The 16,293-nt window shown below is 36.1% G+C and overlaps 1 protein-coding gene across 1 annotated transcript in view; it reads left to right on the top strand.

Moving 5' to 3' along the window:
- LOC101740450 (uncharacterized) overlaps window positions 1-16,293 on the top strand; it is a 960,210-nt gene that overhangs the window by 862,786 nt on the left and 81,131 nt on the right. The window lies entirely within an intron of this gene.

A 16,293-nucleotide genomic window follows, 5' to 3' on the forward strand; every position in this document is an offset into this window, starting at 1 on the left:
TGATAACACCTTAAAAAGTAGAGTATTAAAGAGTGCTCACGGATGCTCACGAATGTTCACTATCTATCTATCAGTTGTAACACAAATAGGACAGAAAGAATTGACTAGTATTTTTTTCATCGTGATCACAGATATGTTTCACAATTATGTCTGTCTGATATCAGATCTAACTATAATCGCAATAACATTGAATCACGAAGAACACATAAAAAAAGTGTTTTACTTTATTTTTCTTTTTTTTATTGCTTAGATGGGTGGACAAACTCACAGCCCACCTGGTATTAAGTGTTTACTGGAGCCCATAGACATCTACAACGTAAATGCACCACCCACCTTGAGATATCAGTTCTAAGGTCTCAAGTATAGTTACAACGGCCGCCCCACCCTTCAAACCGAAACGCATTACTGCTTCACGGCAGAAATAAGCAGGGTGTTGGTACCTACACGTGCGGACTCACAAGAGGTCCTACCACCAGTAAAAGTTACTAAGCAAAACCCCAATTATCCACCACTCTAGTATAGCCTAAAGCAATATACTAAACTGCAGATACTACATATACCTTTAGATTATATTTTCTTTTGTGGAGCACTTTTATTTGTATTGCATTGCGTGTGCAAAAACAGTAAAGATTTTTTTCCTGACGCATTCTATTAAGTACTACCAGTCTTCGTTTCTTAAAATGATTGTAATATTAATTTGAAATCGTATTTTCTTTCTTTAATCCCCTCAGTACTGTTGCACCAAACTTCTCACCGTACTATTAAATAATGTGATTAAAAACACCTAACATAAGATCAAATTTGCATTACGCACTTCGGAGTCCGTAGAATTTTATAGAATTATCCGCGTGATCACCAGCCTTTCACTAAGCCACCGATCAGATAATTAACGTAGCTTTTCACTTCAAACAGCATCTATCATTGCTGTTTATAATTAAACAAGTGTATTTTACCCATAACTTTGCCCTTACTATTACATAAAAAACAATATTTTCTTTGACACAATAATAACAGGAGCAAATTGAGTCTAAAAATCTAGCCATTATCGTTGCGAAATCAATCATTTCGATCTAAATGTATCTTCAGGGAAAAAATTAAAAGCTATAATGTCTTAGAAGCCGCACGTAAATATAATTGAATACTTCCAAGATTTAGAACAGGCTTTTATGATTTAAATACCAACACAATCGCTTCACGGGCATCAAACACAATAAGTACATCGGACGCATTATACATTTAGTCTACGGAAGCTTTCAGGATTCGCAAAAAAGCAATTGTAGTACCAGCGTTTGAAGCAAAGGTAACCTAACGATACATTGGCATTCATAAGAAAGTATTTTTAGGCTAACCTAATTGAAATTCCAATGAAAGTTCAGTTCATAACGCTCATCAATAACCCACGGAGAAACCAAATCCTAAGACAACAATCATACGAATTACAATCGATGCAGACCCACAAAAAATAACAACTTAAATTACCATATAATAAGCAGTCTGGATCCTGAGTAAGAGTGATAGTTCTAAAACTGGAACGCTGACCCACTATACGAAGATCATAACAAAGCTTATACCGACAGATCGTTGGCTTATCACTGAATTTGACACCTGTCAGTTAATTGTCACATTGACAGCTTGTCAAGTTTTTAACTTAAAAAAAAAACACTCTTTGGCGAAATATTTTAAAAACTTTATTCCGTTAATTTGAAACTAGTTTATCTCACTTACTTCATTCAAATAAATTCAAATTCATTAACCTCTTTTTCTTGGAGTAAATGATCTGCTCATTCAGGAGTTCATAGTTAGCGGAGTAGAATATGACGAAGGCTTCGTTCCTTAATAAATTATTTGAGCTCCCATGAATTCAATACAAGGCTTTGTAGGCAGCGATTTGGCTCTGCCCCTGAAGTCCATGGGCGACGGTAACCACTCACCATTAGGTAGGCCGTATGCTCGTCTGCCTACAATGGCAATAAAAAAATACAAGTTTTGTAGTAGTTCTGAAGTATGCGTATAGTCAGCTTCCTTTATTTTAAATGAAATCTACTCGAGACATGAATTCAAAATCTTTAACGCACTCATGTCGATTCGAAAACATTGTGACAACAAATAGTAAGGGTAACTCGAGGCGCCAGTCTGCAATAACCGACGCAATCTATCTCCTGAACCAGTCTTTTAGTTCCTAACTTGAAGATGTTTAGAGTTATTTTTAGTACCACTGTAAAATAGAGAAAATAGTCGCACAAAGGTATGGCTTGGGGCATTCACTTCAGGTTAGCGCGGTGCTTGGAAACTGTACGGTTTTGTTTACTTATTGTGTCATTTTTTAATGTGTAGGTTTAGTTGCGTGGTTGCATTTTGAAAATTACATATTGTGATTATTTCTTTAAAATATTGTAATAAAACCTATAAATAATAGCTATGTCATATAAAAAAATCCCAGTAGCTTGGCTCTGCCCCTGGCATTGCTGAAGTCCATGGGCGACAGAAACCACTCACCATCAGGTAGGCCGTATGCCAATCTGCCTACAAGGGCAATAAAAAAATTGTTGTAGAACTAAAATTATGACAACCCCGTGTCTCAAGATAAGCAGCAGCATCTTCATCATTGTAATCATCCACTTCGCTCATCGCTGCTCTTAAACTTGATCTGTAAGATGGATGGTGGTATAATTAATACCAATTTTACCGTACATTCTTACGCTTAATATTTCCAATGATTTGACTACTTAAGAGTTTTTGTAGTCGGAAACGGCTAAGATATCATTTTCGGCCCTGTAGAATTGGGCTAACTATATCGTTTAGTTTAAAATTTACATTTATAGATATCGGACACGATTTAATTTCATTGCTCTCCAAAATGGAATAAAAAATGACTTAAACTCAGCAATTTGTTTACACGTTGACTGCTTTATGCGGTTTAAAAAGCCCTATACCATGATGCGGGAGTCAAAACCGCATCCTTACGTTCAGTGTGGGAAGCGACGATGTCCACATGTCAATCGATATGGGTATATTGAAAACAGACTTTTGTAAGGCCTATCAGGTCTCATACGCACTGTAAAGAAGTCGAATTTTGCCTAGCAAAAACCTCATAGACACTGGCTGAAGGTCCTTCAAAAATGGTCGATAAATCAAGGTGTTAACTGGGGTTTCATCTTCCCGGTGGATATTGGATATAAAATACTTCACAAACAATGCTAATAAAGAGTGTAGGCTTGGTTTAGTTTAGTCTTTGTCATTATCACCTTAAGCACCACATTATCACCACACACGGTCTATATACGAGTAATATAAGCACACACTTAATAAAGAGTATTTCCTCCGTCGAAATGAATAGAATACTAGATTATGACAGAACCCTAATTTTAGGTAACGCATTAACTAACTATCTGTGGTCAACACACAGTCTAACCTTCAGTACCATTAACACCGATGGACTCGACAACATCATGTTTTTCTCTTAATTTAACACTAGCGACCCGCCCTCGCTTCGCTTCGGAAACATGAAAACACACATGAAACCAAAAAAATAAAATAATTTTTTTTTTAAAAAAAGTACCCTTGTTCATCAGGGACAATGTCGGCTTCTAATGGAAAAAGAATTTTTCAAATCGGTCCAGTAGTTTTGGAGCCTATTCGAAACAAACAAACAAACAAACAAATCTTTCCTCTTTATAATACAGAAGAAGAAGAAGAAGACTAAAACTATTCTATGTTAAATTAAGAGATTAATTTGACATAGAATAGTTTAGTCTGTGCTTGTAAAAAAATAGTAGGTACGAGTACATAGCTCTATTTTTTGGAATATTTTGAAGTTATACTTCTTTAGGCGCGTTATGAAAAATTGATGAGAGTGAAATTTTACGATGCGCGCGCACCGTGACACAAAATTAACAGAATGAAGACCGATGTAACTTGGCGAGTCTGAATATAGCCGCAGATGAACTTTCGCGCATGTACACTCGTAAAAAAAGTGTTATTAGCATTCATTTTTTAGTAATATAAATGACAAAATTATTATTTAATATAATTCTTACTAAATATTATTAAACTATTAACCTTAAATATTTATTATTAATTATTTAATATTTAAAAAAAAAAAGTAATAAAATAAAGTATAACTTCTTACGCGAGTACATAAGTACACGCACCCTTATTATTATTTTTCTTAAACCTATTCTTATTAGCTCACAAATTCTCCCTAATACGAAAAACAACTATTATTGATCATAAAATGAATAGTAGATAAAATAAACAAATAAAGTCTTTGATGAATCTGAGTAGTAAGAAAGTTTAGACAATAAAATGTGTTAAACGTGACTTCTAAATCATTGATAAGTCTACAATTTACGAAAACAAAACACGAGAAGCGAATTCAGCTACGTGTAATGAATTGTGACAGAAAAATTGGATTAATATTGCATACCTACTTGAATTGTATGGCTAAATTTGGACAAAGAAACGTGTAGATTACGGGAATGAATTCGGAACATTTATTTTAATAAAACTGTAGCCGATTTTGATTTCGTTCATAAATCAGCTAAGACTTACAAATCCGTGGTCTAATATACATATACATATAAGTCGTGCATCATGGGTATCCAATATAATTTTACCAAAATATATATTTGTATCTTTGTGTTTATGAGTTATGAGACTGTAAAAAAAAAACAACAACATTACAACAAATATCCCCCTTAACTCCCAGCAGTTAATATACTACCAATTTGTTGTTGCTGTGAGATATGTGGTATATGATATGGTATATGGTCTGGTAACTATACTGAGACCTTAGAACTTATTCTCAAGGTGGGTGGCGCATTTACGTTGTAAATGTCAATGGGCTCCAGTAACCACTTAACACCAGGTGGGCTGTGAGCTCGTCCAATCATCTAAGCAATAAAAATGCTATGCGTGTACGTTTACAAAGATATTTTTTGCAAAGTACTGACCAGTTCTGGAATCAATTATCCCACTCCTTATTCCTCAATTGTTATGAAATATCCTTGTCTAGACGGGGCTTAACGAGAACAGGGAGCGTCTTATCTCTGTTGCTGGCTTCCCTGTTACCTATAAGCAGTGGCGTCCACTCACCTACACATAGGCTGGATACCTTCGATGTCAATGAAGATATTGAAACAACATCTTACAAATTTGCAACTTTCCACTTTACTATACTTGAGACCTTAGAACTTATATCTCAAGGTGGGTGGCGCATTTACGTTGTAGATGTGTATGGGCTCCAGTAACCACTTAACATCAGGTGGGCTGTGAGCTCGTCTACCCATAGAAGCAATTTTTTTTTTTGTTATAAAAATATTCCTATCAAGGAATATGAAATCGGTCTGTATCACGAGTTGTAAAAACAGCCCACTGAGTTTCTAACCAGATCTTCTCAGTGGGTCGCAATTCCGATCCGGTGGTAGATTTCGCGAAGAACTGCTCTTGCTAGGGCTAGCATTGGCCAATTCTTGCAGGTTGAGACCGTGGACTCACCTACCTGTTCCTAGCCTCTTACACTACCAGCGAACAGGTAGGGAAAAAAATTGACAAAAAGTCCTTTCGAGATATATCCGTGTGACGTCTCTATTTCGGCGCATTTCCGCGCTCGTTCGCTTCCAGGTCATCTTTGTTTTTTTTATTTCTTTCGATAATTACTGATCAATTAGTGAATTTGTCGGATCGCTCTTAAGAATAGTACTTTAAGTCGATTTTTGTTTGCGTTTTTTAAAATTGCGAATTAATTGTTTCTCGTTCCAAAACGAATTAGTTGTTAAACTTACAAACGATTTGTAGGTTATGTTAACGATACTAATAAACTTTTTTTTTTGCTAAATAACTATGGGATATTGGTATTACCGGAAACTTTAACTCCAAATTCAAGCCTCAAACACCACCATATCTCCTCAAATTATTATATATAATGATGGCTACTCTGTTCTTAAAACCGTTAGTCATTAAAATCGCGACAGTAATAAGCAGGGTTGTGGTACACGGGTATAAATAATATAGTTATAGAACAAATCATATGAGTCCAAATCGTATTATTTCGCTGTGGTCAATCAAGGTTCTCCAGTCGTCCAAGGCATCTGCTTAATTATATTAACATACGGGCTACATGCAAAAGTTTCAAATCGATACGAGAATTCGAAGAAGATTAAAAATTAGCTCACATCTCGAACCAAACAAACACTAATGAAGTCATCGTATCTTTAGATTAAAAATTCAAAAAGGCCATTTGCCTTTTACATGCAAAAGGAATCATCGAAATTATCACATAACCTACATACCCACTAATAAAACAGTTCAATTGATAACTCTTGTTTTGAGGTCAGTGAAACATCATTTAAAATACGCAAAAACGTCCGATGGAACGCAATATAGTTTCTTGTTCTTTAGGGCCACTGGGTTAGGTCTACAGTTAGACTCCGACAAGTGCAAGGTTTCTAACGCTAACCAGTAATGCGGTCTAGTTCCAAGGGCGGAACCGTCTGTTGTATAGTTGTGATTTCCAACGACTTATTTATTTATTGCTTAGATAAGTTGAAGACCTTACGGGCCATTTGGTTGGGGAGTTACTGGAGCCCATAGACGTCAACAACGGAAATCTACTCAAGACATGAGTTGTTAGTCTCATTTTTATTGTTCAACGGCTGCCCCATTCTTCAAACCGGTACTTGTTACTGGTTCGCGGCAGAAATAGGCGGGGTGGTGATACCTACCCGTGTGGACTTACAGCACGCTAACCACCATTAGTTATACACCTCAATTCTCTGGGTGTATAGCAGCATTCGCGTTTGTTCTTGAGTTGTCTATGAGCCCCGGTAACTTCTTAAGGTGGGACCTGAGTTTGTCTAAGAATCTACAGCAATAATAAAGTATATCATTCCGAGATTAATAGAGAATTACTTCTTTTGTACAAGTCGAAATTCTATATTATTTTGTCGTCGTGGCCTAAAGGATAAGACGTCCGGTGCAGTCGTATCTAGCGATGCAACGGTGTTCGAATCCCGCAGGCGGGTACCAATTTTTCTAATGAAATACGTACTTAACAAATGTTCACGATTGACTTCCACGGTGAGGGAATAACACCGTGTAATAAAAATCAAACCCGCAAAATTATAATCTGCGTAATTACTGGTGGTAGGACTTGTGAGTCCGCACGGGTAGGTACCACCGTTCTTCCGTAATGCGTTTCGGTTTGAAGGGTGGGGCAGCCGTTGTAACTATACTGAGACCTTAGAACTTATATCTCAAAGTGTGTGGCGCATTTTACGTTGTAGATGTCTATGGGCTCCAGTAACCACTTAACACCAGGTGGGCTGTAAGCTCGTCCACACATCTAAGCAATAAAAAAAAATCTTAAATTTCGTGTGACTTTTGTGAGCGAACATTTGCAGAGCTCACGGCTAGCTTACTACGACCATTAGAGCCTTTTTGAGCTGTTAGTCTCCTTCTAAGGACGCTAGGGCATCTCTTAACAAACCTGCTCCTCAATTGAGTGCGGCAAAGCTGGAAAGGCGTTCAGACCAAAGTCTGTCCTTTAAAAACAATACGTCGTATATTCCTACAACTGGTGACCTCCGACGTGATGTGAACACGCAACCTTCTGAACGCGCATCAAGAACTTCGGCTACCACACCAGTTTGGTATGTTTAACGACAAAGGGAAGATCTTCCACCGAGCGGATGATATTGCTCGGTAGACCGACGGTCCGAATGTTGTTGTTCGGAATTTGTATATATGCGCTTTATCTTGAAAATGTCGTAAGCGAGATTCAGGCATCTGTCAATTATCTTGCGTTGTATGATGGTTACCCGCCACACCCCTAACTCTGCCCAAAGCAAATCGTTCCACACGGATTGTTTCTGTGTTTTGGCCCGTGAATTGACCAGCTTACAAAATTACGACAATCCCACGTTCTTAATTGCTGTGGCCTATCAGTATCAATGAATACATGGTGTTTAACGAAGATCTGCCTAGTCTGTTAACAAATGAGGCCGTCAGCGACAAAGGGGCCTAACTCACAATTCATATTCATGCTTATATTTTGCAATTTATTTAAAACAATAATGATACAAAATCGGCCTATCAATTAGGGATATTATCCGTAGATAACAGATGACTTTGTAAACATCATTTTAGCGCGTATTTTTTTGCCTACCAAGTATTGTAAGGTAATTTCGAACCTCATTATCAATACGCTTTTATTAGCTTCAGACGTATGTATGTTTGTAACGGAATCTTTGAACATGATTTTGACCCCCTTCAAAACGTCGGATTAACTCGAAATTTGGTATACTTATTAAGGAATGACAATTTAATATTAAAAAAATAATAATTAAATTCAACTAAAAAATGAAAAATAAATAATAGTTTAACAAAACTAACAAAATAAGCTTTTATAGAAAATCCAACTAAAAAATAGAAAATTAATTTGAATTAAAAATGGTGTAAGAAAAAATTATTTTATATTGTAAAAAAAGCGTGGGGTGCATGGTATCGGTAGTTGTAAATCTTTTATGAACAGATATGAGTAGAAAGGTTATTTTTATAATATCCTGAAAAGTCGTATTTTGTTAGTTTTTTTAAACTATTATTTGTCTCCATATATTATTTGTCTTGTTGTCATGTTGTTTTCAAATATACTTTTTGTCGTACTGTTAACATTTAAATTTATCCTATTTTTCCGCTGTTTGTAAAATTGCTGTAACATGTCATAGTGTGTTATAAGAGATTGCTGTACATGCCTGTAACTGGCTTACATACCAGTACTTAATTTTATACAAGTTAATTTTAAGCTTGAATGTTTTGTGTGTATTGCTGTTGGTGTGTCTAAATAAATAAATAAATAATGGCAAGCTTAGGCCACCCATACGATGACGGCCTCATAATATAACCAATAACAAAATGCCTCACTGAAATAGATCCGACATCAAATATTGGCGCAAGTAGCGACCTTAGCAACGAGTAATCGATAGCTCAGCCTGCGCCCACGTTTCTAAAGTCCACCTATAACGGTGCAAAGCGTTCATATATCATGTTCAATATGTACTCGCCACTCCTTGACTTTGAACTTGGACTAACGAGCGCGAAAGTGTTATTTTGTATGTATTGTAGCGTGCATCTTAAACATCTACTAGACGATGACCGGTTTTTTTCGGATAGGTTTTTTTTTTGATAACGCCATCTTGTTGTGTTTTTAAAGCGGTTAGTTGCCCTCAATTAAGGAAAATAGTATTATTATTTGCCAATAGATGTCGGGAAGAGTTGATTATTGAAAACACGTATAAAACAACATTTTCTCAAAATAAATCGTAGCTAGATCGATTTATTGCCCCCGAAATCCCCTGTATACTAAATTTTATGAAAATCTTTAAAGCCGTTTCCGAGATTCAGATTATATAATATATTTATATACAAGAATTGCTCGTTTAAAGGTATAAGACTAATGTAATGTGGTAAATGATGTAGATCGTCCTACGGAAGGCAATGGTCTAGTGATTACCGGTCTCAATTGTGGTATTACAAAGTACCTAATGGTTCGATTCCATCAGAATCTTTGAGTTTTTTTTGTCATTCGTAATCTCAAGAAGTGATCGTTGCCCCGTATATGTGTGATAATCCATAGCATGAGAAGATTAGAACCAATTAATGTGGCATGTTTAGTATTAAATTTGAAATATATTGAAATAGGAACTTAGAAGACCCCAATGAAAATATTCCTCGTCATTAGAAATTGCGTTAATTTACTTCACTATTTTTTTTGTAGCTTAAATGGGTGGTCGAGCTCACGGCCCACCTGGTGTTGAGTAGTAAACGGAGCCCATAGACATCTACAACGTAAATGCCGCCACCAACCTCGAGAGTTGTAAGGTCTCAGTTTTAACAGTAGAATGGCTATCCCACCCTTCAAACCGAAACGCATTACTGCTTCACGGTAGAAATTGGCGGGGTGGTGGTACCTACCCGTGCGGACTCACAAGACGTCATACCACCAGTAAAAGACTACAAGCATGATTAAAAGAATTTTTAATGTACAAAAAAAAGTATTTTATTACTTTTATTCGCGACTGTACACACTCGACGGGATTTATTCGCAGAAACAAAAGTAAGAGCAAACCAATTTGAGTGGCCATTTCTGATATGCCACGAAAAAAAAGGTACGCTCGTAATCGAAGACACAGTACACGAAAATATTTTTTATTAGTAACCGTATACAATGGTTTAGTTAAATTGGAAAGAAATTATAATCTTATCTTATTTTATACCTTTAAAAACGAGCAATTCTTGTATATTAATATATAATTATATAATCTGAATCTCGGAAACGGCTCCAACGATTTTCATAAAATTTAGTATACAGGGGATTTCGGGGGTGATAAATCGATCTAGCTACGATTTATTTTCAGAAAATGTTGTTTTATTCGTGTTTTCAATAATCAACTCTTCCCGACATCTATTGGCGAATAATAATACTATTTAACTTAATTGAGGGCAACTAACCGCTTTAAAGACACAACAAGATGGCGTCATCATCTAGTGTAAATAAACCTACATAAAAGCTAACAAAATCGTGTTAAAAATTCTATTTTAAAAACATTGTTTCGATACAAATTTGGTACGAGAGTTTCCTTCATACGTTACGCCACGTTAACTGGTCCAATGGTAAGCTCGTAAAGAACTTGTGTTACAGGTACCAGATAACGGAAATAAATGTAAGATATTTATTATACACATACATATATTTAATATACATCCATAACCCTGGAAAAGACATTTATATTTATCATACAAATATCTTCCCTTGGCGGGATTCGAACCCGCGACCCCCTTATGTAGTGACCATGTCACTTACCTTACCACTACACCAGACGGCCGGATTTGTATAGTTTTTTTACAAGGATCTTAAAATTAGATCGTATTTCGACGAGGGGAGACTAATAACTTCGGTTTGTGCCCCTGACAATTAGGAATTGCAATATCAGCAATATGAAGGTAGGTAGATAGATGTCTTCGCCACGTACCATCCGGCAATGGAATGAGCTCCCCCCGCGGTGTTTCCCGAGCGCTATGACATGTCCTTCTTCAAACGAGGCTTGCGGAGAGTATTAAGCGGTAGGCAGTGGCTTGGCTCTGCCCCTGGCATTGCTGAAGTCCATGGGCGACGGTAACCACTCACCATCAGGTATGCTCGTCGGCATACAAGGGCATTAAAAAAAAACCTTCGTAAAATATCTCGATCAATATGAGGGTATGTTCGATTGACCTAGGTAAAATATTTTCCATAACATCTGGCAGAAGGACAGCGTGGTATTTCCTCTAGATGACTTCAGATTGAAGCTTTATTCGAGGAAGATAAATTATTGAATTATATTCTAAAATGCCCTAATTAAGCTGTGCCATGTAAATCAATGGTACTATGATTGAATCCCATTATTAAAAGGGTGGAACAGAAGAATTTTCAACACATCAATCTCTTTCCAAAGCGTTTATATTCACGGCATAAAACTGATGAAAGCTGTTCAAACATGAAATACCTCTATAAGATTTTTTAAGCTAGTTATTTTTTATTTTTAACATATAATATTTCATTATTAAAATATAAATGCTTATATCACATCTAACGAAGACCTTTAGAGTTTAAAAGGTAAATATGAAATCAAATAAGAAGAAAGAGTTTCTCTCAAACGTCAACAAAATGGACATTTCGATTTCGGGAGATGCAAAAACCATTAGCTTGCCTCCATAATTTAGACTTGAGAAAGTGCTTGATAGTTCGAGAAACTGCTTGTCCCTTAATCATTACGAATTTTATGAATCCCATAAACATATTTCATGCGTAATTTAACATACCAATTTGCAATAAAAACTATAATTGCATTATGTTTTCCTACGAATATAGCATGTATCGATACTTCTCTCAGTGTCTATACGGAAAAGACCGTAACGAACTTTTAGTAAAATTTTAATTATTTATTTAGTCGCCTCACTCGTGTCCAGAGATATGCTCTCGGTAATCTTAGGTAGCACGCTGGAATTGTTCTTGTCGATTAATAGTGACTGATCCTCTCGTATCACCGACGCTCATGAGCATTTAGTATTACTTTAAAATTATTACCTATTTATTAACAAAGTCATCACACACGGTAAGATGCAGAGAGGTAAATAGATGATCAGATTGGCTACAGACTGTTTAATGTGAAACACGAAAAACAAAAATTAAACAAAAATTAGCATACTGCATTCCTTTGCTATATTCTCTATAAGTGTGGGAAATTTCATACTCCGCTCGTCCGCGCAATTTTCGTAAAAAGGGGTACAAAGTTTTTGCTTCACCTATTAATTTGCATATTTTTAGTATTTATTTGTATTTAATCGTATGTAAGTCTATCTTATATTGTATTTATTTTTCACATGTGTATTTATGTACATATTTTTATGTAAGTTTATTATGATATAGCAACGTCCAGTCCATTTATTCCTCTCCCTGCAAGGTTGCCTGGAAGAGATCGCTTTCAGCGATAAGGCCGCCAATTTATGTCACCGACTATTATTTGTTTTATTTGCTCACTATGTACATATGGTTTTACATAAAGTGTTATTATTATTAATATATAGATTATATCGTTACAAGTGCATTCAACGCTCTCATACTGAACTTCGGTCCTAGGTCTTGGAATGTTGTGGAGTCAGATTGTCGTATAGAAGGAAAGATGATAGAGGGATTCCGAGGATTTGGGCGGTTGTCTATTCGTTGTTTTTTTAACAACACGAGACAGGCAGACTAATTCACGATCCATCTAAAGCTGAGTGGATACCGAAGCATATAGACAGTGAGTGGTAGACATTTGCCTGAATTTCGCCAGCTTTTTCACGATAAGTTTGCGTTTTGAAGTCGTCGTGGCCTAACAGATAAGACGTCCGGTGCATTCGTGTTGAAGCGATGCACCGGTGTTCGAATCCCGCAGGCGGGTACCAATTTTTGTAATGAAATACGTACTCAACAATTATTCACGATTGACTTCCACGGTGAAGGAATAGCATCGTGTAATAAAAATGAAACCCGCAAAATGATAATTTGCGTAATTAGTGGTGGTAGGAGTTCTTGTGAGTCCGCGCGGATGGGTACCAAATTGTCGCTCCACCGAGTAAAATCACTCGCTCCTTTGAAGATACCTTTTTCATATTTAAAATGATTAAAATTAATTATTTAATTCTTAAATAGAAATACTGAAAACGTCAGTTATTGCTTTTACTCAGGTAAGGCTCGGATAGTCAGCACAAAATCTCAGATAAACTGAATTTATGTTGTCATAAATATAGGAAAATTCAATCGCACTCAACTTATAAATAGCTCAAGAATAGTTTAGTGGAATCTCATTATAGGATATTACCTTTACACACATGCGAAACTTTTCAAATACATCGTGTTAATAAGCAGACTTAAACTACTAACAATTATACTTTACGTCGTATGTCTTAACTGGTGGTAGGAGCTCTTGTGAGTCCGCACGGGTAGGTACCACCACCCTGCCTATTACAGCCGTGAAGCAGTAATGCGTTTCGGTTTGAAGGGTGGGGCAGCCGTTGTAACTATACTGAGACCTTAGAACTCATATTTCAAGGTGGGTGGAGCATTTACGTTGTAGTTGTCTATGAGCTCCAGTAACCACTTAACACCGGGTGGGCTATATAAGCAATAAAAAAAATTAAAAAAATGCTGTTACTGTTGCTATCGAGTTGCTCTTAATAGCCATTGATAGCTATTTTTATCACGAAACAATTATTCGAACAAGTATAAAGTGGATAGTCATTGTACAAAAAAATTGAGACACCAATCGCATACCTGTTTGGCAGTTAGCATTAATTATCTATAGGTTCCAAATATACCTTTAAAATTTAAGACAATCACTAAATCCAAAGTCTGGTTACCAGAAAACTTTTTGGTTCCAATTCCAAAAGCCTTTTATCAAAAATTAAATAATACAATCATCGTTCAATCTGCAACCACCTTTAAAACGCATCGCATTTTTATTTTTATTTAACGAATACAGTTAGGTTTTTAATTTACAATCCTTTTTATCGTTTTAATAAAAATGATGCATCGCTGTTATGCAGTTCTCGGATCTGTTATCGGGATATCGCCGCGCTGTTACGGAATTTATTAGATACTAGCGACCCGCCCTCGCTTCGCTGCGGAAACATTAAATTTTATTATTGATAGTTGAGTCCAGCGATGTTACCCGCGGTTATTGTCGTACCGCGGGTGACGCCGCGGGGCGAAGCTAGTCTAAAAAAAGTTGCCTAAGTGACTCCTTATATCATCAGCTAACTGTCAGTGAAAGTCTCGTCAAAATCGGTCCAGCCTTTCCAGAGATTAGCCGGAACAAACAGACAGACAGACAGGAAAAAATTGTAAAATATGTTATTTTGATGTATGTACCGTATATATATTCATATACATGTACCGTAAAAAGCAGTTATTTCATTATTGCAAACAGACACTCCATTTTTATTTATATGTATAGATTTTTAAACTTTGCTGCTTAAGTAGAAATTCCTTATAAAAGTGGTTGATAAGGGGTACAATCAACTCATTTACTTTGGTCAATCGACAATCGAACTATACGTCTCTGGAACTCATAATCATTCTCCCGCCCTTCTCCCAGTCCGCTGGGGTCGGCGCAACATGTTTTCTCCTTCCATACTCCTCTATCATACACCATTTCTTCGCTCACTCCCCTCTTACACATATCGTCTTTCACGCAATCCATCCATTTCTTATTAGGTCTACCTCTTCCTGTATATCCTTCCACATTTATAGTTAACACTCTCTTACCAACCTCATTTTCATTTCGTCTCATCACATGTCCATACCATCCCAAAGGCGCACTTCTCTGTCACATGTGCCACTGTCATTCTCTGGAACTATACATCGATTACAAAATTCGACTTGGTACTTTGTTAATGGCCAACGTTAAAACAAACACGTCAATCATACAAGGTAAACTTTCTTTAGGATGTATCATTATAATCTATACTAATCTATACTAATATTATAAAGAGGAAAGATTTGTTTGTTTGTTTGTTTCGAATAGGCTCCGAAACTACTGGACCGATTTGAAAAATTATTTTTCGATTAGAAGCCGACATTGTCCCTGATGAACATGGGCTACTTTTTAAAAAAAAAAATTTATTGAATTTTTTTGGTTTCATGTGTGTTTTAATGTTTCCGAAGCGAAGCGAGGGCGGGTCGCTAGTATTATAATAAAGAGGAAAGATTTGTTTGTCTGTTTGTATTGAATAGGCTCCGAAACTACTGAACCGATTTGAAAAATTCTTTCACTATTTGGAAGCTACACTATCTCCGAGTGACATAGGCTATATTCTTTTTTAACAAAAATTAGGGATCCTTATTAAAACTCGAATAACGTAACCCAAGGTGTAAAAAAATTACCTAAAATATTCTTTACATCGCGTGCGCGGCGAAAACATTGATGATAGAATAAAATAATGTACTCTGACACATTATTATTTAAAAAAATGTGTCGCGACAGCATATTATTATGTCTAACCATTATAATTATGCCACAATAGGTGTTCTTGTATTGAAAAAAATTAAAACACGTCAAATATCGTTTACAAGGAAGCTCAGACTCAATAAACTCAATGATTTTTGTTATGTATGTATGACATTTTTACGAAAATAGAAAAATAATAATATAAAAATTGATAAAAAAATACAATTTAAATGAAAATAAAAGTTATTATTATTTCAGACTATCTTTATATAATAATTTTCTTTTTTTATTAACCTGGCGCAAATAGAAGGGTTGACGTGTGTATATTATAAATTTTATTTAGAATTTTTTGTTAAAGACCCGAGCGAAGCCGGAGCGCGCCGCTAGCTATAATTAAATTGCTTGTATCGCTAATGTAAAGGTCGTCGGACGCAGCCGATTAATGACCGTGGTCTTGTTGTTAAAGACGCTCCGTGTTTATGTGCCGCGGTTCGATTCTGAGTCAGGTATTTCGAAATACTCATATTAAATCTTGTGTTTGCTTTTTTTCTATCTCAGTAAGCCCAAGGGTCTATACTAGGTTCACCTTATATGAAGAAGATCCCACGGGGCTCAGTTTAACAAATTTGCTAACACTAGCCTTAGCAAGGGCAGTGCTTTGTAGAATATTTTTTTTATTTTTTTTATTGCTTATATGTTTGGACGATCTCACAGCCTGGTGTTAAGTGGTAACTCGAGCCCATAGACATCTACAACGTAAATGCGATAC

The sequence above is a fragment of the Bombyx mori genome, chromosome 6 (genome assembly GCF_030269925.1).
Source record: "Bombyx mori chromosome 6, ASM3026992v2".
Classification (NCBI taxonomy): Eukaryota; Metazoa; Arthropoda; class Insecta; order Lepidoptera; family Bombycidae; genus Bombyx; species Bombyx mori.